The sequence below is a fragment of the Hipposideros armiger genome, unplaced genomic scaffold, assembly GCF_001890085.2.
Source record: "Hipposideros armiger isolate ML-2016 unplaced genomic scaffold, ASM189008v1 scaffold_144, whole genome shotgun sequence".
NCBI classification, from domain to species: domain Eukaryota; kingdom Metazoa; phylum Chordata; class Mammalia; order Chiroptera; family Hipposideridae; genus Hipposideros; species Hipposideros armiger.
The window spans coordinates 2,480,014-2,501,666 of NW_017731494.1; the positions used below are offsets into that span (position 1 = coordinate 2,480,014).

General features: G+C 41.5%; 1 protein-coding gene across 2 annotated transcripts in view; it reads right to left on the bottom strand.

Annotated features, from left to right (window-relative positions):
* TMC1 (transmembrane channel like 1) overlaps positions 1–21,653 on the bottom strand; it is a 219,104-nt gene that overhangs the window by 163,936 nt on the left and 33,515 nt on the right. Inside the window, exon 1 of one of the 2 annotated variants that reach the window (XM_019650665.1) lies at positions 16,348–16,390. The exons of the other annotated variant lie outside the window; for it this stretch is intronic. The gene's annotated coding sequence lies outside the window, so the exon portion shown is untranslated. Of the gene's footprint in view, positions 1–16,347; positions 16,391–21,653 lie in introns of those variants that run through there. 2 annotated transcript variants of the gene reach the window in all.

The following is a 21,653-nucleotide window of genomic DNA, read 5'->3' on the forward strand; positions in this document are numbered from 1 at the left end:
GGGGGGGAAGGGGGGGTGTTACAAGACAACCTGCTTCAGATGAGCAATATCCTCACTCACCAGTCAGTTCCAAAATGCAAATCAATCAGAGAAGCCCAGCTATATACCTGTTCCTGTTTTTCTGTGATGCTGGCTCTGGGTGGAGATCTCTAACTTCCGTATTTCCACATGTCCTTCCAATAAACCCCTCTTAACTACAGTACCTCTCTTCTTTGAAAACGCAACACTATTTTTAATAAATATCCAATTTTTCCAACTAGCTCTGTCAAAAGGAGAGTCTATCTTCCCTCTGACACATTTTATTTTTATTTTTTAACTGTAAAAAAATGAGTCTTTTTCTCCCAAAGCAACATTTGTTTAAACCCTGAGGCTAGTCTGAGATCATCGTTGTTGCATCACTTGTTTCCACCAGATGGCGCTGTTGCTGGGTTACACACCCGGAGCCCTACAAAACTTAATATCATTACTGAATAAACACCAACTGCTTCACAGAGCTAACTGCTTCTCCCCCTTCCTGAGACATTGAACCACTGTCTTAACAACCTCCGTCTCCGTAACTGACCAGCTGAACACTTAACTCTCTCAAAGGGTTTATTATTGAGCTAAACCATCCCTCAGATGCAATGGTGTTCTATTGGAATCTAAAATAGTAGGGGAGATGGCCATTTAGCAAACGATCACACAAATAAACACATAATCACGAACTCTGATTTGTGCTACTGAAGAACACAAGGTACCTGGAGCTAATGCTACACAGGACCAAACCTGAGGGGCAGAATCCAAAGGTGCAAAAGGAACTAAATTTTAGAGGGGGGAGGGGAAGCATTCTCCCAAAAAGATGGAACAGCAAGCAAGAAGGCACGGAGGCTGGAAGGATTATGGCACTTTAGAAAGGCCAAGAAAAAGAGAAGCCAGAGCTTTGAAACCAAGGATAAGAGCAAAAGAAAAGAGGAGAACTGAGTGATCCCATTGAGAAGTCTCAGGCTTCAATGACCAACTACACAATGGCCCCCAAATTTATATCTCTAATCACCTTCACTTCCAAGTTGCATATATGTCCCTACTTGGTCTTTCCATTTAGTTGTTTCAAAGGCACCCTCTAGTACATATGCAGCACTGAATTCATTATCTTCTCTAGTCTGATTGGCTGCTACCTCAGTATCGATGACTAGCACAACCCATACATTCAGTTGCAAAATTCAGAAAACTGAAAAGAGTCCTTGAATCCTCCTTCAATACACCCTTAGCTGCAGAGACAATCTACCACCAAATCCTGTTGATTTCATCTATCAAATCTGACAGCTTTTCTCTAGATCAGTGATTCTCCACGTGTGGTCTACAAACTAGCATCTCCAGGGAACTTGTCAGAAATGCAGATTTTCAGGCCCTGCTCCAGACCGACTGAATCAAGCAGAACCAAAAATCTGCATTTTTTTATTAAAGGTTTTATTGGGGAATTGGGGGAGGTGAACAGCACTGGGGAATCGGGGGAAGGGGAACAGACAAGTTGCTGTTGTTTTGTTCTTCAGTCTAGTTGTGGAGGACGCTGCTTCACTGGCCCAAGTTGGCACCATCATTGCGCNAACAGACAAGTTGCTGTTGTTTTGTTCTTCAGTCTAGTTGTGGAGGACGCTGCTTCACTGGCCCAAGTTGGCACCATCATTGCGCTCTTCCCGGGTGAGGTGATCAGTCGCCAGCTTCTGGACAGCTGCTCACGAGGGCTGCTGGCCACTCACGCTGACTGCTGGCTACACACGGTAGTCCATGGCAACCCAAGGCAACAGGGGCTGCAGCCTACGCCGTTGCCAGAGGCGACTCACAGCAGCCCAGCTCCAGGTCAAGCTGTTGTTCAGCATCTTAGCTGTAGAGGGCAGTGTCACTGGCCCTCATATGTGGACCAGAACCGGGGCCCTCTGGCATCCCAAGCCAGCTCTTAACCAATGCGCTACTTGGCTGGCCCAGAAATCTGCATTTTAACGCCCCCCAGGGAAATCCACTACAGTTTGAGAACCCTAACCCTGTACCCGCAGCCTCTCTGCTGTTGCAATGAACCTATTTCATCATTTCTTATGAGCTACTGCAGTGACGTCACAGTTCTCCACATCCACTAAAGCCTCCTTCTAGGGTAAATCTCAACCCTGGCAGGTATTATAATCTACTGGATCCACTCTAAACCAACTAAATCTGAATTTCTGGGGTTGGGGCTCAGGCTTTGGTATTGTTTAAAAGCTGCACTGAGAACTCAACATTAATTCACTCTAACCTGCAGCCAGACTGATATTTTAAAAATGCAAATCTGCTCTTGAAATTCCCCAACTTAAAAACAGCCAGAATCAAGCCCACATTCCAAGGCGGGCAAGTGGCAAGTGGTGGGAATGGAGGGAAGTCTGAACTTAAAGCCACACACCCTCGGGCCTTTTACCACATTGATCTTCAGTCTTTGCAGACTCCTTGCTTCCTCTTCCTTTAGAGCTTTGCACATGCTGCTTGTTCTCTTGGCTCTAAATTAAATTGCTGTCTTTCCCTTTTCACCTAGTAATCCTCATTCATTCTGTAGATCTCAGTTCCATCTTCCCTTCCCCAGGGAAGAATTTCCCAACCTTCTTTGTCACAGGAAGGGTGGGCTGGGAGGATCCAGATATCCTAGTTTGCCCAAGAGGTCTGGATTTCTGAATTTAACGGCTTATGAATTTCTTTATTTATAATTTTATACTTACTTGTGCTTATTTATTAATTAATTATTTATTTATTTTAAGCTTGAGCCATCCTGCCACCTGTTGGCAGCTCAGCGGCAGCTCAGCTCGGGCCAGGAATTGAACCGGCAACCCTGTTGCTCAGAGCTCGCACTCTTGAGCGAGCTCTTAACCAACTGAGCCACTCGGCTGGCCCTTACTTGTGTTTATTTAATTCTTGTCCCTCTTCCTCATTGGATCATCAGCTGGAAGAGTTTGATATACAAGTCACATTAACAAACACTTGTTGAACAACTTTTTGAGGTGGGCACTAATTAGCATTCCCATTTATGGAGAGGAAAACTGAGTCTAGAAAGTTGGAGCATCTTGCCCAAGTCACATCAGCTAGGAAATAGCGTGGCTGGAATTTGAACCTAGGTCAGAGATTTTCCAACATCATAACCACCACACTGTGCCGGAGGAGAGATTTCTACTGCCTAATTGAGTGCCTGAGTTTCCACAGTACACAAGGATTAAGATTTGCTTGGTTCTTATTAGAACTGAGCTCAGCTGGAAAACTACACAGTTACTTCCTTTCCATTGAAATTGCAATCTGCTCCAAGGAAATGAAGCTTATGGCTCTCAGGGTATAAAGGGCACATGTGTGGGAGAAGCCAGAGATCAAACGGTCAAGGATACTTGCTACAGAATTTTTCATGAGCTGAATTCAAATGCTATCAGCCGAGCAACTCTCCCTTGAATCTGAAAGAGAACAAAGGGTAAAGAGAAAGGCAGCTGCTGGTGCATAATCGGGAGCCAGATGGGATGGTCCAGCCTAGGGATGTGGAGTCGATGCAGCCAGGCGGCTGCAACACCGGTCACCAGAGAAGAATGTAGCAGAAGCTAAGATGCCGCTTCTCCCTCAGCGCACGCACAGGGAAACATTCCATTTCCGGTAGTGGTAGTTCTAGTTCGTCAGCGGATCCCCTCCCTGGTGCCAACTGCCCTTCCTCTTTTCTGCATAAGACTGAGTTAAAACTCCAGGGGGTCATTTTGCCTCTTTGAGTCTCGGTTTCTCATATGCAAAATGAGGAAGTTCAGCTTACATGACCTTGAAAGATGCTCTGAACTCTAAAAATCTATGGTTCTATGACCCACAGCCAATGCTGTTAGGATTGACTCCAAAAAGATAGGAACACATTTGGATATTGGTTAACAATCCTCTTCTCAAAATCAGTAAAAAGGATGGCCCATTTATGCTATTCCACCATCTCTACTGCATCTGATCCTGAAGAAAGTGCTTCAGGTCAAGCCCAGCCTGCTTTGAAGTCTAAATGGAACCATGAAGTTCATAGCAAAATGAATCCAAAGCAGAGCGAATGCCACTAATCTACCAATTCCCCAAACTGAGGTAAACTAAAATATTATGATAGAAACAAACATTGAACAGAAAAAAAATTCGTAGTTTTTTAAAAAATAATTTCATTTGTATTAGAATGAATCGTGTATAATTTTAGACAAATCAGAATAAATCCAGATTGCAGTTCACATTCAGGCAACAGTGTATTTAATCTATATCTTATAGTTGGATCAAAAATTTTTGATCAGGTTTATGTCGGCATAGAAGCGAGTAGCTATGAGGCAGGACTAGCTGGAAAACTGAGATAAGAACTCAGCTCTGACATGCCTTGGCTCGTGCTGTTTCGTTTGTCTAGAATGCTCACTCCCCAGATTTCACCTAGAGAAATCCAGCCATTTCTCCCACCCTGTCACCAACTCGGGAAGCAGTTTTCAAACATGACCTCCAGATTCTTTGACTTTCCTCCTTCTGAAACAGTCTATTCATATGTTCCCTCCCCTTAAACTTGGAGTTTATAACTCCTCAATGAAAAGAATATGGTAGAGGTGATGCCACTCCAGTGTCCAGATTCAAGCTTTAAGAAACTGGCAGTATTTACTTTCTGCCTTGGAACTCAGCCACCTTGCTGTGAGGAAGCCATACAGCCACATGTACAGGCCATGTGTAGGAGGTCCAGCTGACAGTCACAGCTGAGGTCTCAGTCTATAGCCAGCATCAACTGCCAGACATGTGAGTGATCAAGTTCTCTCAGAGGATTGTGGTCCCCAATTTGTGAGCTGCCCCAGTTGATGCCACATGGTGTAGAAATGAGCTGTTCCCATCCAACCCTATCCAAACTTCATCTTCATGAGCAAGTTAAACGATTGTTGCTGTCCTTAGCCCCTGAGTTTGGGGTGGTTTGTTATGCAGGTTAAGGTAACAAGAATAGAAGCCTTCCTTAAATCCTCACACCACTGCCACCACCACCACTACCATCAGTATGATAGTCATGAGAGCAGGTCACAATTATTTCCATTCTCTTCTCCTTCGGAGTACATGACAAAAATGCAGTTCCCACCTGTTTTGAATTTAGGCATGGCCATATGATAGATTATGGCCAATGGAATATGACTGGAAAGGCTATATGCCGATTCTGGGCAGAAGCTTTAAAATCTACTGTGGGGCCAGCTGAGTGGCTCAGTTGGTTAGGAGCTCACTCAAGAATGTGAGCTCTGAGCAACAGCGGTTCGAGTCCTGGCCCGAGCTGAGCAGCCGCTGAGCTGCCAACAGATGACAGGATGGCTCAGCTAGAAAAAATAAAAAAATAAAAAAATATATAAAATCTACTGTGCAATCCACCAAGTTCCCTTTCCCTATCACAGTGATGGTGGAAGCCCACTTGGAAATTAATCTTCAATCAGCTAGACTCCCTAATGGGACTAGGACAAGCAGGGCAGTGTTGCCAACCCATGCTGGACAAACAGCATGAAAGAAAAATAATTATTTGTTGAGTTAAGGCACTGAGATTTTTTAAAGTAATTTGTAACCAGCATATGACCAGGTTTCTCAGTAGCAGCGCCACTGACACTTAGGGCTAGATAATTCTTTGTTGGACATACTGTCCAGAGCAGCACCCTGGCCTCCACACACTAGATGCCAATCGCACCACCACCCCCAGTTGAGTCAACCAAAAATGTCTCCAAACTTTGCCAAATGTCCCTTAGAAGTGGCTCCAGTTTAGAACCACTGACCTAGACGATTCCAACCAATATAACCATCAGCACAAGGAATGAGTTGATTCCTCTTCACACTTTGAAAGCCCTTCATAGACACTTTTCCATAGCACTCATATTATCTGCAATATTGAATTACAGTTAATTCCTTCGACTCTGTCACCCTGAAGACTGCGAGGGCAGGTGGAAAAGTAGGACAGATGCAGTGATCTCCCGAGAGCTTGAGTTTTCTGTTAGTGATACACCAAGTGAGGTGGCTAAAACTCATAGTTTCCCCCAGCAATGTGACTCAGTTCAGGGCCACCACAAATGGTTATGCAGTGTGCAGATTGCACAATGGTACCCAAACACAGGGATATGTGGTAACTGAGATCCATTCCACTCTGCTCACTATGCTACCTCCATGCAGAAGGAGGGAGGGTTTTTTTAGCCATCTGTCTGAAGTAGAGTCTTTAAAAATGTCACTCCAAGGCCAGCAGCTGCTCTGACCCAGGTTGTAGGGGAATCCGGGATACATCTACACAAAACGAGACTAGGAAATCATAGCTTTCTTGCCTGATGTTCACACAGGGATTCCCTTTATCCTGAATCTTGGAGAGAGATGGAAAGCTAGTTCAAGCTGCTGGACAAGAGTGAGTAAAAGTAACTCAAGTTAAGACTGTCTAGTTTGAGAAGCAGCACAGTGAGATGTTAAGTCTCCTTCCTACTTCTGATCCCTAATATTCCTTCCTAGGGCCAGCTACTGTCATTATCTTCTTCTGTGGCCTTCCAGAAGAAGTGTATACATTAGTGCATATCAAAATTAGTCTTTGTGTAAATTATATCCAAAAGCACACAGCCAGTAGGAATCTCTGCAATTGCTGTTTATGAAATTTCCCTCTGGTGCTGCTCAAGCAGCTCTTCTTGATGTTGTAAATTAATTACCAATGTCACACAGTTCAGGGTGGTAACATGTTCAGTGGAAGTCCAATATCAATATGGGCAAGCCCCAGTGTGCATGGGGATTCCTCCTACCCATCTACCTATGCCCCGACCACTGCACACCTACCTTCCCAGCCCTACACAACACACATCATGATGCTTGAAGGTTAATTGTATCGAGCTGTGTTTTTGTCAAATCACCATCACATTCTATCCTGACAGCAGATCAATCTGAGCCAATACCTTCTCCACTGACATCTTCCCCAAGAAGTCACCGTATGCCATATTCACGTCATCCTTCTCCATTTCAGTCATTTCCAATCCAGAGAAACTCTTCATCTTGAGGACTTCCATATGCTCCTCCTCATCATGCCTTCTCTCTACCTTAGGAAAATACAGTTAATCTCTGTCATCACTTTTTGCTTCTCTTTTTTTCTTGGATCGTCTTCTCCTTTCCTCTTTTGCTTCCTGTCTTCACTATGACTGTCAATTCAGAAACAGCTCCAATCACGATGGATAGGCAATAGAGAAACCCCAGTGATAATCCTCTATCAAGAAAAAGAACTACAATTCTTAAATTGAAATGCATGTGATAAAGACTAGTGTGGTGAAATTCTCAGAAGCCCCTTTTAAAAAAACCCTACTCACCTCTACATAAACCTGTCTTCCTCAAGGAGCTGTATTAATGATAATCTACTACTTATCAATAATGCTCTGCAGCAACACTGACAACGTTTTGTCATTTCTCCCTGCAATTTACTGACATTATGCTTCCTTCATGCAGCCTCCTTGGCATCAAATGACCTCCCCTCAATTTTTTGCCTTTGAAAAACCTCTGGATCTTTTAAGCCTTTGCAAAATGAATTGTTCCTTCTACTGCACCCCTTCATCAAGTTACTTTTATTGCTATTTAACACCTATTTCATGTGTCTTGCATTATTTGTATTTGTCTCTCCTCCTCAGCCTTCAAGGTTCTTGAGAGACTGCATCCTGGTAACACTTGTAAACCTCTCTCACAGGAGCACATCTGTCGGGCACATGGTAAATGAACTGTAGACTGAAATGAAATCAACTTCTCTGGGTTGGACTAGGAACCTTACAACCAGTCACAGTTATCACCCTGCAAAAATGCATTGGTTTTTCAAACAACTGACATTGATTTATTTATATCCTACTTTATTCCATAATAATTTCAGGCAGCCTGTAGACACTTTTACAACTTGTTTTTTATAGTGGCATATTTTGTAAACTTAATTCAGGATTAAAGACCAATATCAAGGAGAAAGGAAGAGCTCAGATATGTGGCCATAGAGTCTTATATAGACATATAAGTTGGGCTACAAGTTTGGCTCTGAGCTTCCTGGCAGCCAAAGCATAAATGAAAATACGTTCAATTACATTCTTCTCATTGCCCAGAAGGAGAAAACATACCAATGCTTGAGGGAAGCAAAATTTTCCTGGCACTTAGTTCTACAGACAAAAGCTCTTGTATAAGATTTCTCATAGGGGATACTGAGTAGGCCAACAATTGACTCTCATTTGGGATTTTGGTGCATAATTTGTTTTTGAGACTGCTAATGATGGGTCACATGGCAAGAGGCAGAGCCAGAGAGGTTAGTTAAAGCTGTGAAGTTATTTTATCTGTTCTTAAATAACACAGATTATTAGAATATGTCTAATAGTTAAACCCCTGCAACACCTCACATAGCACCCTAGATATAGTGTGAAATTGTTTTGTTGTTGTCATTGATTTTGTTTGTTTGTAATAACTATGAAGATATTTATGTTTCTCTTTGTAGAAATTTTGAATGGGGAATGGTAGATCACTGACTTAATATTTCTGAGGTGTAGCATGGGTTTAATAGGTGGGATATAAAAAAGGGGTGTTGAATAACTTACATTTAATCATTAAACCAGAGAAATTACTAAAATAGAAATAAATTTAAAAATCTAATATGAAAAACTCAAGATTTACAAAATCAATAGTTACATTGAATTTTGTTTTCCCCATACACTTGAAGTAGCAATTCCACAAAATAAGGATTCTATGTGGTAAATTAGCACACAACTAAAGAAGGCAGAGGCCAATGAGAAGGGGCAGAAGAGGGATTTAAAAAGATTAGTGAACCTCTTCGGAAACTTCCAAGGGGGCTATTTGGGTCTCACTGTCAGAAGTAAATCAGCCTTCGGATAGTAACTAAATCCCTAGTTAATATACAGGCTGCTTATCCAAGCCAAGATCAACTGTACTTTAAATTTTATTTTAAACATTTGGGGGGGGGGGCAGTAAATTAGCTGTATAGCCAGAACATTAAATCATAGCACAATTTTCTAAATGTGTTTTTCTTCCACTTTGCCAACTTTTACAAATCCTTGTATGCTTATTGTTAAGTATAAGATGCCATCATTCCCCCTAAAGTTATTCAACATGAAAATTAACAGTACTGTTTTACTAATTCTGTTTTCTGCCAGCCATCTCCAAAGTATTCTTTTGAACCCAAGAGGAAAAACAAATTCAGACTTATTTACAGTGCTGTGGAGCATAAGGATGTAAAATGTAAAGAGTTTACCCCCCAAATAGTTTACTAATAAAAATAACCAGACTTTTAAGTCATTCCCCATTAATGAGATTTTTCTATAGAGTTCTGCACTGTTACTCAGGAAAAACAGTGGAGATGAGAAGGCAAATGAACTACTAAGCAAAATCTATCAAGAATATATTTGAAATTTGAGCAGAATTTGAAATTGAGCTGCATTGATACTTCTTCCAAGGTCACTGAACGGTGAAACTGTAATTCTTCCTTTAGTAATTAAGCTGACCCAAGAGTACTCATGGCTAGGAGCTCTAATCCAGTGAGAATCCATTTAGAAAGGAGAATGGAAGATATAAATGTATCCAATGCATCTCAATATACCGACTGCCATTCCAGTTAGCTTACAACCCCATGAACAAGCACTGACCATTACAGCCAGGAATATAATCTGATATTTATTTATGGAATACTCTTGTAAAAGGTGACACTGAAGAAACAGTCTGGGAAGCTTAATGTAACCAAAGAAAAATCACTAAGGACCCCTAAACTAAGTGGCCTTGTCAACCTTCTATTCCCTCTTATTCTATCTATTTAACAATAATTCCTCAGCCATCCAAGAAAACTTTATGTATTTTGAACTCCAAAATGCTAATCCTTCACCAATCATTATGCATTATTTATGAGGCTAAAGATATTGGAATAAATTCATTTTTCAAATGTAGTCCAAATAACACAAAAAATTCTTTTGTAGTTAGGATCAAACTGCTGTACAGAGCACACAGCCTTTTGCTGAGCAACCTGGACTTTCTGCACATATAGAAAGAGGCAGAGTCAGCAAAAGGTGTTTGCCACCCTGAAACCTCTGACAGGGCAGAGTAGCATGAGGGCGTTTCTGGTTTGACTTGGGCATCATCCAACCCTGAATAAATACAGTTCAAGGCTAAACGGACCTTTCCAAGGCCACTGATGTTTGCATTTCTTTGTCTGGGAATCTCAGCTTGAAGGAGACCACCAATAGGGAATTGCCGGCTGTGGCGTATGTAAATGAATCAAGCGGGCGAGTTGGTGTGATCAGTCTTAGCCGTGTGTGTGTGTGTGTGTGTGTGTGTGTGTTATGTGTCCAGATTTACATGTGCACGCTCAGGTTTAGACAGGGGAGTTGGAAGTCAGTGTCTTCATTTCCTGAAATTGTTCATGGGAAGATATTCTGAGACAGAGGCAAGGTAGGACAAACCTGGGCCTGCCGAGTGGCGCGTTGGTTAAGAGCTGCCTTGGGACGCCAGAGGGCCCCGGTTCGGGTCCCACATATGAGGGCCAGTGACACTGCCCTCTACAGCTAAGATGCTGAACAACAGCTCAACCTGGAGCTGGGCTGCTGTGAGTCGCCACCGGCAACGGCGTAGGCTGCAGCCCCTGCTGCAGTGGGTTGCCATGGGCTACTGTGTGTAGCCAGCAGCCAGCATGAATGGCCAGCAGCCACAGTGAGCGGCCGTCCAGAAGCCAGCGACTGATCTGCCTCGCCCGGGAAGAGTGCAATGATGGTGCCAACTTGGGCCAGTGAAGCAACATCCTCCACAACTAGACTGAAGAACAAAAGAACAGCAACTTGTCTGTTCCCCTTCCCCCAACTCCCCAATAAAAATCTTTAAAAAAAAAGATAGGACAAATCTGATGCCAGGTTGGGTCCTGTGCTTGCTCAGTCAGATCCCATGAATGCTGTAAAGGAAATGAGGAGGGTGTGTGTAATAAAACTGCTGGTGGAGAAAGATACGAGTGAGGCTGCACATGAGCAGATAGCGAGGTTACTGAGAAAGAAAGAAAGCAATTCTTTCAAGCAAAGAAATAAGGAAAAAGAGACAAGACCATATAATGGGGAAATACACGGCACACTAGGCTGTTGGTTCTTAAACATTAGGGTATATCAGAAACACCTGGGGGGCTTGAGAACATACAGGGTTCTGGACCCATGCCCAGAGAAACTGATGTAGTAGGTCTGAGACAGACTATTTGCATTTCTAACAAGACCCCAGGTCATGCCTTTGCTGCTAGTCCAGGGAGCACACTGCTCTGCCATTTCCAAATTGTCTGCCTTTGGGGAAATTACCTAGACTCCCCGAATCTCGGCTTCCTCATCCTTAAAATAAAGATGGTGACATATACTTCATAAGAGTATCATGAAGATGAAAGAAAATGACATAGTTGAAGCACCTGGGACACAGTAGAAACTTTACAAATACAGTAATACCTTGGTTTGCGAGCATAATTCATTCCGGAAACAAACTACTTGTATTGCAAGACATCGCTCATTTACCAAGTTAAAATGAATTAGAAATGTTTGCTCGTCTTGTGGAATACTCGCAAACCAAGTTACTCGCACTCCAAGGTTTTACTGTACTTCCATTTCCACCCCTCTGAGGGCGGAGGAAGGGGAATGGAATCATGATCCAGGGGGCGCTCCAGGAAAAAAGATAGGGGCGATGTGCCCTGAATCTAAAGCAGGATTTCTCAATCCTGGGCAGGCATCACAATCAACGGGGATGCCATTTATGAGTGGAGGTTTCGGAGCCCCGTTCTTGAGTCAAAGGGACTGGCATGGAGACTGGGTGATTCTGTGGCCAGCAACGTATAGAAATGTGAGTCTGAGATTTCCAAGGCAGAGCTCTGGAGAGCAGAGGCCAGGCAGGTGACTCGGGGAACTGGAAAGACCAAGTTGTAGATTCAAGGGCAGTAATGGAGTTAGGAGAAAGAAACCAGAGACAGCATCTTGCAGAGAAGAATGGAGAGTGGTAAAAGGATCAGTCTGGGTAGGTGCTTAGGTTACCAAACTTTGACCTGTACTTGAAAAAAGGCAGATGAAAAGATTATAAACAATGTCTAAATATACACTGATGACAACCCCTCACTCTGGAGAAAGTCTCAGCTCTGGAATCAAGTGGATATGTTGATTTTTTTAAGTAAAAAAGGTAGGACAAAGAAGGGAACAGGAATTGGGAACATTTCAGAGGCCTCGGATCCTCAGACAGCAGTCCTCAATTCAAGCGTACTCTCCTCAGATCAATTCCAGTGGTACAAAGTGAAAAGTTATTAACCGGCCAGCATCAATAGGAATGAAGACAGGGAGCTTTCTATTCTGGGATGCCTCATTCATTCTATTCTTTCCCTAGGCCCTCAGGCATGACGAAAGTGTGTTTCTCAGGATGCTTAGAGAAAGGCTGCAGGTGACAAATGTGAAAAATGACATGTCTTATAACACCTCCTTGACTATGCCCAAGGCACATTAGCATGTTTAATACTTTAAGAATGCTCTCCTATTGGAAATCCTTATTTCACTAAATGTTGTGTAGCAGCCCTCCTGTCGCTAATTCCTGGGAACATGCCATCGGAAACACTGCCCTGTGGCAAATTTGGTCTGTACTGGCCACACCCTCTGCCTGCCCCATTGCCAAGATCAGGAACTGAAAGCCACACTGTCTACATGCAGAGTTGTTCAGACCCCAAAACACTTCCTGTTTGGAATAAAACTTCTCTCCACATTCAGATTCACCACCTGCAAAGGAGGGATAAGAGTGTGGCTTGTTTGTCAGTTGGCTTTCGTCACTGGCATGGTTGGTTAGTAAGCGGATAGTACTTTTAATAACATGGACTAATAACATGGATGTACCTGCGTGGGATTCTTCACCCTCTGTAGGGACATGGGAACACACACACACACACACACACACAGACGGGGGGGTGGGGGGAGAGGGAGAGGGAGAGAAGGAAGGGTGGAGAGAAATGATTAGTATTGAAGAAAGAACGACATGGTCAAAGTCCTTGAGAAGGCAAATAAAATTGCAAGAGGTGAAGATGAAAACACAGTATGCTGGCTGGGTGAAGGCCCATAACTCAGCTGGCTTGTTTTCCAGCAAGCGAATACTCCCCTCCCTTGAAATCCTAGCTTGTAAATATATTTATAGCTGCTCAGACACAATATGCCAGATACTAAGAAATCCACTTAGTCATTGTTCCTGGTGAACCAGTTTTGCAAGAGTTAACCTAATCCCTTGCAGAAAGCTGAAGAGAGTTTGCCAAAAGGTTTAGCAAGGAAGAGTTGTGCTCTCTGCCTAAAGATTAGCTGATCTCAATCAGCCTGCTACAGAAACTCAGATGTTATTTATTTACTGGGTGAGCTGTTGTTGATCTGACTAGAAATGAAGGCATTACGCAGTGCACTGGCTGGTACCTGTGTTAAGTGACACTTCTCTCTTTTATACATCATAGTGAGAGCCCTGAAAGTTGGAAGCTTCTTGTTTGTTCCACCCAATCCCCCTGGACCCAAGCCTAACTGTCTGAAATGTAGGAGCCTCTAAATCAGTTGTACCAGGTTGTCATATCAATTCCCAGAATGATTAAGAAACTTGAAAGCCATTAATGTAAATGTGACCCTCCTAGGTGTTGAGCCATTGGAGAGCAGGAGCAATGGCAGCTCCAGAATTTCTAACAGGAAGGGCAAGGGGCAGAGATATTATTGGAAAAGGAACAGTTGGAGGCTAGACTCAGGGGACTTGACTTGAAATGATGGTTGCATAGTCAGCACATTAGTTATCCTTAGATTATATGCTATAGGTCAATAAAAAGCAGCAAGTTTTTCTGAAGATAATTTCAATAAGATTGAGAAAACAATCCTAATTGCCAATATGGCAGAGTAAGAATGCCAAGGCTGCTGAGTAAAGCATATTCTAGGAGGTAGGAGTTGGGGGTGCAGTGAGGGGCTGGACAATGCCCATCAACAATCCCTTTTGGTGACCAGAAGGAAACAGAACTGATTCATCTTGACACCAAGCTTTTCGCTCATAACAGTTGGGTACCTGTTTGTTGATGCAAAGGGACACTGAGCATTTGAAGGACAGGAGGAAGGCAAGATTACAGAAGATAGAGGCAGGACGGGAAAGAACAGAAAGAAGAGGCTCTAGAGAAGAGATCAGAAAGGAAAGAGAGAAAAGAGAAGAGAGGAGGAGCGGGAGGAGAAAGGAGAGAGGAAAGACCATGACACATTTTGCACACAAGTTGAGATTATCCAAGATATTCATGGGGTGCCTCACAGTTCATAGGTATTTTTACCCTGCTGGCTAACTACTACAGCTGTCGGAGCTTACCATAATCACAGTTCTTGCTCTATGAAATTGGACTTCTTTTTTTTGCATCTGAGCTGCTTTCTAGAAGTGATTTCACACAGCTTACTCTGGTATCTTAAGGGAATTTTGCCACTGGGCTCCTGGACTTGTGGTGCCATCCCTTTAGGCACAAAGGAAAATTGCCTTACTTCTGCAGGTTTCCCACCAAAAACATTTTCACGACCTTCTCCTAAGAAGTTCTTCCTGTGCTTCCGAACACTTGTTTAGCTGATGGGAAGATACAGGAGCCCAGTCTTAATTACCCCAGCCCTCTTGCCTGATTCGGAGATACCAATCAGAAGCCAATGCTTTATAACTCTGTCATTTCCACTCCAGAGGAAAAAAAAAAAGTCACAAGCCCTGGATTGTGAAATAATAAGATGAGCAATACAGAAGGAATGAGAGAGAAGAGAGAGAGACCTGAGCCAAGACCTAGAGCCACCCTGAAGAGCTGCTGTTAATCCCACATGCTTCTGGTATAAGGCTCCTTTGTTTCTTCTGGGCAAGAATGGGCCAATAAAAGGCAAACCATTTGTGTATGTACTTCTCTCAGATGCCTACAAAAATCCCCGTAGTTGTTACCTTCTAGGACGCTCAGACTTGTCATTAGTCCCAATTCTTGTTCCAGAGATTTTCGAATCTAAGAATATGGTATTTAGTTTTTACACCTCTTCTACTACTGTGGAATAATAATAGAAATGAGACAATAATGTAAACCCATTATACAAGTGTGCTATGATTTATCCCCCTTTAAATAGAGAGATGGAGATGAAAGGGAGGTCAAGGTAGGGGCTGAGAGGGAAAGCCTGGACAAAAGACGTGGAAGAGCCTCATGACAGTTGGAAGCTGGTTCCTCTCATCACACCCAACTCTGAGAGATCCAACAGTCAGCACTGGTCCTGACTTTCTAGGAGTCTAAGGTTTACGTTGGAGGCAGATAATAGAACGATTACAATGAGTAATTCCAACAATGGGGGGTGAGCGCAGTGTGATATTTTATGTGCCAACTTGGCTAAGGGATGCCCAGATGGCTGGTGAAACATTTCTGGGTGTGTCTGTGAAGCTGTTTCTGAAAGAGATGAGCATTTGAATAGGTAGACTGGATAAAGAAGATGGCCCTCGCCAATGCAGGTGGACATCATCCAACCTGTTGAGGGCCTCAACAGAGGAAACGTGAATTTTGATTGGCTCTCCCTAGTTCTCAGGCCTTTAAACTCCCACTGAATTATACCACCAGATTTTCTTGTTCTCCAGCTTGCAGACAGCAGATCGAGGGACTTTTTGGACTCCATATTTGCGTGAGCCAATTCTTATACTAAATCTCCATATACATCTCTCAATATAGTCTCTTGGTTCTGTTTCTCTGGACAGCCCTAACACACAGGGAAATGCGGAAGCATGCATGGGCACTACAGATGGGGTGAGTGGCCAGAGAATATTCTCAGAGTAGTGACTTCTAAAAGTTCACCTTTGGCATGCACCCTACTTCTCATGACCCCTATTGCAAGACAGGTATAGAAAGTGACAAAGAAATAACGGTTAACCACCATAAGTTAACTTGGCACCTTATATCATCAGTCCAGATTTCCTATGGTTAGCACGTGGCCTTTTACAATTTCCTGTGAATGAATGGGTAAGATTTCCAATCAAGTTTCAAAACTGATTCCATATTGTTGGAGAAAAAAGTGACATTAAGTGCATTTTGTAAAAGGAAACAGTCTTTAAAACTGGGTTACCAGCTTAATCTGGGTTGAACGGAACTCTGGCAAAGGGAAATTTTCAACTGAAGAGCAGTCTAAAAAAAGTACAACCTCTGCAATGGAAGAAGTCTCTGCAGCAATAATCAGATATTTGTTTTGCACCCCTGATAGCACAGCAGTTCTTGAGCCAAGGGGTCAGTCAGGATGGTGACTCATGCTGGAGCACCCAGGGGCCTGAGCATCCCATTAAACGAAAGTCACTCCATACACTCCCTTATCTATGTTCATTACCCACCTGTACTGAAAGAGAGCCTGCTCGCAGCTCTTCTGTTCTCTTTTACTAGTTACAATCCTGCCATCTCAAAAATTCTCTGTTTCCGAGAAACACCCATGTGGAGAACAAAGCAGTATCATAACCTAATCAAAACAGGAGAAGAAAAAAAAAACAGAAAAAGAAAAACATTCTCAAAAGCAAACATTAAACATAAATACCATGAAAATGTTACAGAAATAGAAATCCTAATTCAAGAGAATGACTTAAGTGAGATTTTTTTTCCCCTGAGAATTATTTAGGGTCATTATAAACCATACCAAGGAGAACAAGACCAGCCACTTAGAAAACTATTACCTGCTTCCTAAATGGCTTAAACTGAAGTATGTTCTTTCCCAAGGTCCGCACATACAACCTAACAATCGCATCCCTTTTTTCTTTCATTCTGGGTCAATGTCATGGGTAGAAATGCTGGCATAGCATGGCCAACGTCATTATGTACTATGAGACCATTCATGGGTGTTAGATTTTGTGGTTGCACATTCATTCTACCTCCTCTTATTCTAAAGCCTCTATGTATAGAAGGATACACTGCCCTGCCTATATCACCCTTCCTTATTCTGATTTAGCCTTCATTTTTTTCAATTTATATTCAAATATATATGACATTAAATTTCTGGTATAGGGGCACAAAGATAGAATGGAGGTCCCTAAAGTAAGTATTTGAGAGAAAGAACATTTGGATGGGCTATGACTAGACACATATGAACTGGACAAAGTATATGAACAGAAAATCAATAAGAGAGAAAATCCAAATGGCTAATAAATGTGAAATATATGTTCTACCTTACTAGTTATCAAGGGAAATGCCTATTTAAACCATAAACCATAATGAAATAATACTATATTAGTCAGGGTTTTCCAGAGAACCAGAACCAGTAGGAGTCTCTGTGTCTCTCTCTCTCTCTCTCTCTCTCTCTCTCTCTCTCTCTCTTCTCTCTCTCTATCCGTCTCTCTTTCTCTGTCTCTCTCTCTCTCTCTATATATATATATATAATGTATGTATGTATATATGTATATATATGTGTATCCCATATATATATATATACATATATATATATATCATACATATACATACATACATACATATATGTATGTATACGAGGTAGGACAATTAAGTTCACAAACTCATACTAGAAAAAGTGCTACATACCTTGTTGCTGAATATCACTATGGTCACCTTCGAAGTACTCCCCTTGGGAAGCTATGCACCAATGTCAGCGCCTAGTCCACCCTCCAAAGCAATTTTGGAACTCTTTTTCTGGAATGGCCATCAGAGCTGTCATCATATTACCCCTGATGTCCTGAATGACATCAAAATGTCTTCCTTTCAATATTTCCTTTATCTTCAGGTAAACAAAGAATTAATTGGGGTCAGCTCAGGTGAGTAGGGGGGGGTGTTCCAATACAGTTATTTGTTTACTGGCTAAAAACTCCCTCATAGACCTGTGAGCGGATGCATTGTCCTGATGCAAGAGCCATGAATTGTTGGAGAAAAGTTCAGGTTGTCTAATGTTTTTCACGCAACCTTTTCAGCACTTCCAAATAGTAAACTTGATTAACTGTCCAGTTGGTATAACTTCATAATGAATAATCCCTCTGGTATCGAAAAAGGTTAGCAACATCATTGCAACAAGTTTGCAAACTTAATTGTCAGACCTCATATTGGTAATATATATACATATTTAAATAAGAAATTGGCTCATGCAGCTATGCAGGCTAAGAAGTCCTAAGCTCTGCAGTCAGCAAGCTGGAGGCCCAAGAAAGGTGATGATGTAGTTCCAGTGTGAGTCAGAAGGCCTGAGAACCAGGAGAGCCAATGATGTAAGTTCTAGTTCTAGTCCAAGTCCAATTGTGAAGGCAGGAGATGACCAATGTCCCCACTTGAAGATAGGTAGGCAGGGAGGGAGGATTCTCCCTTACTCTTCCTTTGGTCCTGTTCAGGCCTTCAATGGATTGGATGAGGTCCACCCACTTTGCGGGTGAGGGAAGACAATTACTCAGCCTGCCAACTCAAATGTTAATCTCATTCAGAAACACCTTCACAGACACACTCAAAATGATGTTTAACCAGATGTCTGAGCACCCTGTGGCCCAGTCAAGTTGACACATAAAAATAACTGTCACAGATACCATTTCATAATCAACAAGATTGACAAAAAATTTAAATCTAAAAAAGCAAGTGTTGGCAAGGAATCAGGAAAGTGTACAAATTCCTAGTGGGAATTTAAACTGGCATTACCCCCTTTGAAAAACCATTTGTCAATCTCTAGTAAAGCTGAGTATGGGTACCTTCCATAGTTCCACTTCTATAAAGCCTTTTATATTTATACAAGGAGAGAAGTTCAAGGATACACTTTATAGCACTGCTGATAATACTAAGAAAAGTGAAATTGCGTATCACAGAGTGGATTTTAAAAAGTAAAATTTATCTACATGAAGCAACAATGATAAATCTCAAATATATGACATTGCATTTAAAGAGAGCAAATGAAAAAAGGATACATACAATATGATACCATGAGTATAAATATTTAATGTAAATTATAGAAAACATTACTATATATTATTTCTGGATATATACGTATGTAGAAAGTTATTTTTTTTAATTTATTAAGCTGCCACACCAACTTCAGGATAGTGCAAACTATTTCTGGGATACAGAAAGGAAGAGGGGAGAGAGGGATAGGGACAGGGGAGAGAAAAAAGTGATAGCAATTGACTAATTTAGGTATAAGTAAAATTTTATTTACAAAAAAAGGAAATTTGGCAATATGTTGATTTCCGTTAAATCTAACTGCTATGTATACAGGTATTATATTATTTTATCCTTTTTTTTCAAATTAAAAATGGAATAAATGAATTTAAAAAGCAATATGATTGTAAAATCTCATCAAATATAATGAGTGATCAAATAAAAGAATATACACTAAAACAAAAAACAAAAAAAACCCTGGAAGAGTGTGGACCAAATTGTTAGTAATGGTTGTCTCTGGGAAAGACACTTCAGAGGTTTTTATTCTCTGCTTTCTACATTTTTTATTGTTTGAACTTTTGCCATGATCTTGGATTACCTTTGTAATCAGAACAACCATCCAAAATGCTGAACAGGGACAGAGGAGGTAAAGAAAGATGTAAAGAAACGTATATTTAGGTCCTTGCTCGAGAAACACCCTTTGAGCCCCACCCCTTGGTGTCATTTTTCAAAGAGTAGGCCAGAGGAGAAAGGAATGCATTTATGTTCTTAGAAGCCAATAACTTGCTAAGCCCCAAGTTTGCAATTATGCAACACCAGCTCCCATTTCTGAACATTCACAAAGAGCTAAAAAAGGGCTCATTATGTCCCTCTGAAAACTGCTCCTCATCCTGTATTTTTTATGATAAATGTCGCCACTAGACTAAGTCCAATCAATCCTACCGCCTTAATAACTTTTATACACCCCATGCTCATCCCAATGCCACCACCTTAGTTCAAGCCATTTCACTGATAGGTTCTTCTTCCTGCCCCAGGCCTTAACACTGCAAATCCATCTAGCACAGGGGTCGGCAAACTTTTGAGCCGGAAGAGCCAATCTTGTCCCTCCCAACAATTTAAAAATTATTCGAGAGCCATAAAACAAATGAAATCGCCATTATGTGAATAACATCCTTTAACATTTTTATAAATGAAACTACGATAGTTTTATTTTCATTTTCAATTTTACTTCAGAGCCACATGTACGTACCCAAAGAGACACATATGGCTCACGAGCCGCAGTTTGCCAACCCCTGATCTAGCAAATAGTGCTCAGGGCAATCAAACTGAAGCACACGAGATCACATAAATCCCTTCCTCACCTAATCATCTACACAAAATGTGTCCTTGTTTCTCATTACTGACAAGATAAAATGGCAACTCTTTAGCATGACTTCAAAAGTCTAGAGACCGTTATGAGTTAGCTTCTGTCTCCCTCACCAGGCTGACCTCTTTCCAAGCACTCTTCAGTCCTATAATCTTTCTGCAGTTTCCTGGGCTTCACTCTGTGTTTTCTTTATGTAGCTTCCCCTACCTGAAATGCCTGGCCCTGTCCACCAAGAGAACAGTACATCTACTTTATCGACATGCTCAACCTAATACTTCCTTTATGAAGATTTTCCTGGTTCTTACTTCCATATACTCAAAATCTCCCCCCCCCTCTCTCTCTCTCTCTCTCATTATTTGGTCACAGAGTTCAGTTTTTTCACTGCACCCTACTCTTATTTTATGGATTTAATGATTTCCCAGTTTTCTCCAAGTATACTAAGGACAAACTGCTGGTTTTAATTATTTGTTTTTTAGTTCATGTCTGTATTTCTCAAATTACTTCCATTTCAACAAGGGTCAACTTCTTTGTCTTGGGTTGTCTTGTTGATGCTGTTGGTTTTCGAAACATGACTGATAATTCGATATCCTACTATTAAATATACCTTTCATTTTCCAAAAAAAATTTTTTGAATCTCTTATCTGCTGATAATGACTCCTTTCTTTCCCTTTGTTGTATAGGTTTATTTCATTTTGTACATCCAGTTTTACTTCAGAGAGGTATGGGGAAACACAATGAGTAAATACAAATGTTTAGTCCACCATCTTGGCTCAGAAAGCTAGCCAAGCCTTTTAGAATCCATTGAGTTAGCAGACATTTCATAATAATGAAAAATAAACAACCAAATTTCTCAAGACCCAAAATATTTAAGAATATAAGTTAATCAACATTGTAGCTAATCAATAATTATTTATAACTGTGACGCTTACAGTGTAAGCTTCTTTGCAAAAGACACTATGTCCTCTTCAACTGTGAATTCACAGTGCCTACCACAGTGCTTAACTCATAGCATGACTCAGTAAGTAGTTGTTGAATAAATGCAACATTAACAGAAGTTCTTGAAGCAGTCTTCTTGCTTTGCTTTGTTCTGATCACATTGATGCTAGAATATGGTTCTCATTTAGTTTCCATTTTAATTGGAAAGTGAAAAAATTAGACCAAAAGTACAAGAAACATGTTTAGAGTAGGGGTTCCTACTGATGTTGTGTCAAGTACTATTACATTTTTCTCCACAGGTAAAGCTTTGTGACCGAGTGTGGGGCGGAGGGGAGCATGTTGGAGACAGAAGTTCAGCTTGGGGGTTTAGAAGAGGTAGAGGAGGAAGAAGTAAATTTGAGCAAAGGAGCTGACCACAAAATCTAAACCTTTTTTTTTTTTTTTCTGGGAGATTCTGAGTGATGCGACCAGCGCACCAACCTAGCGTTCCTG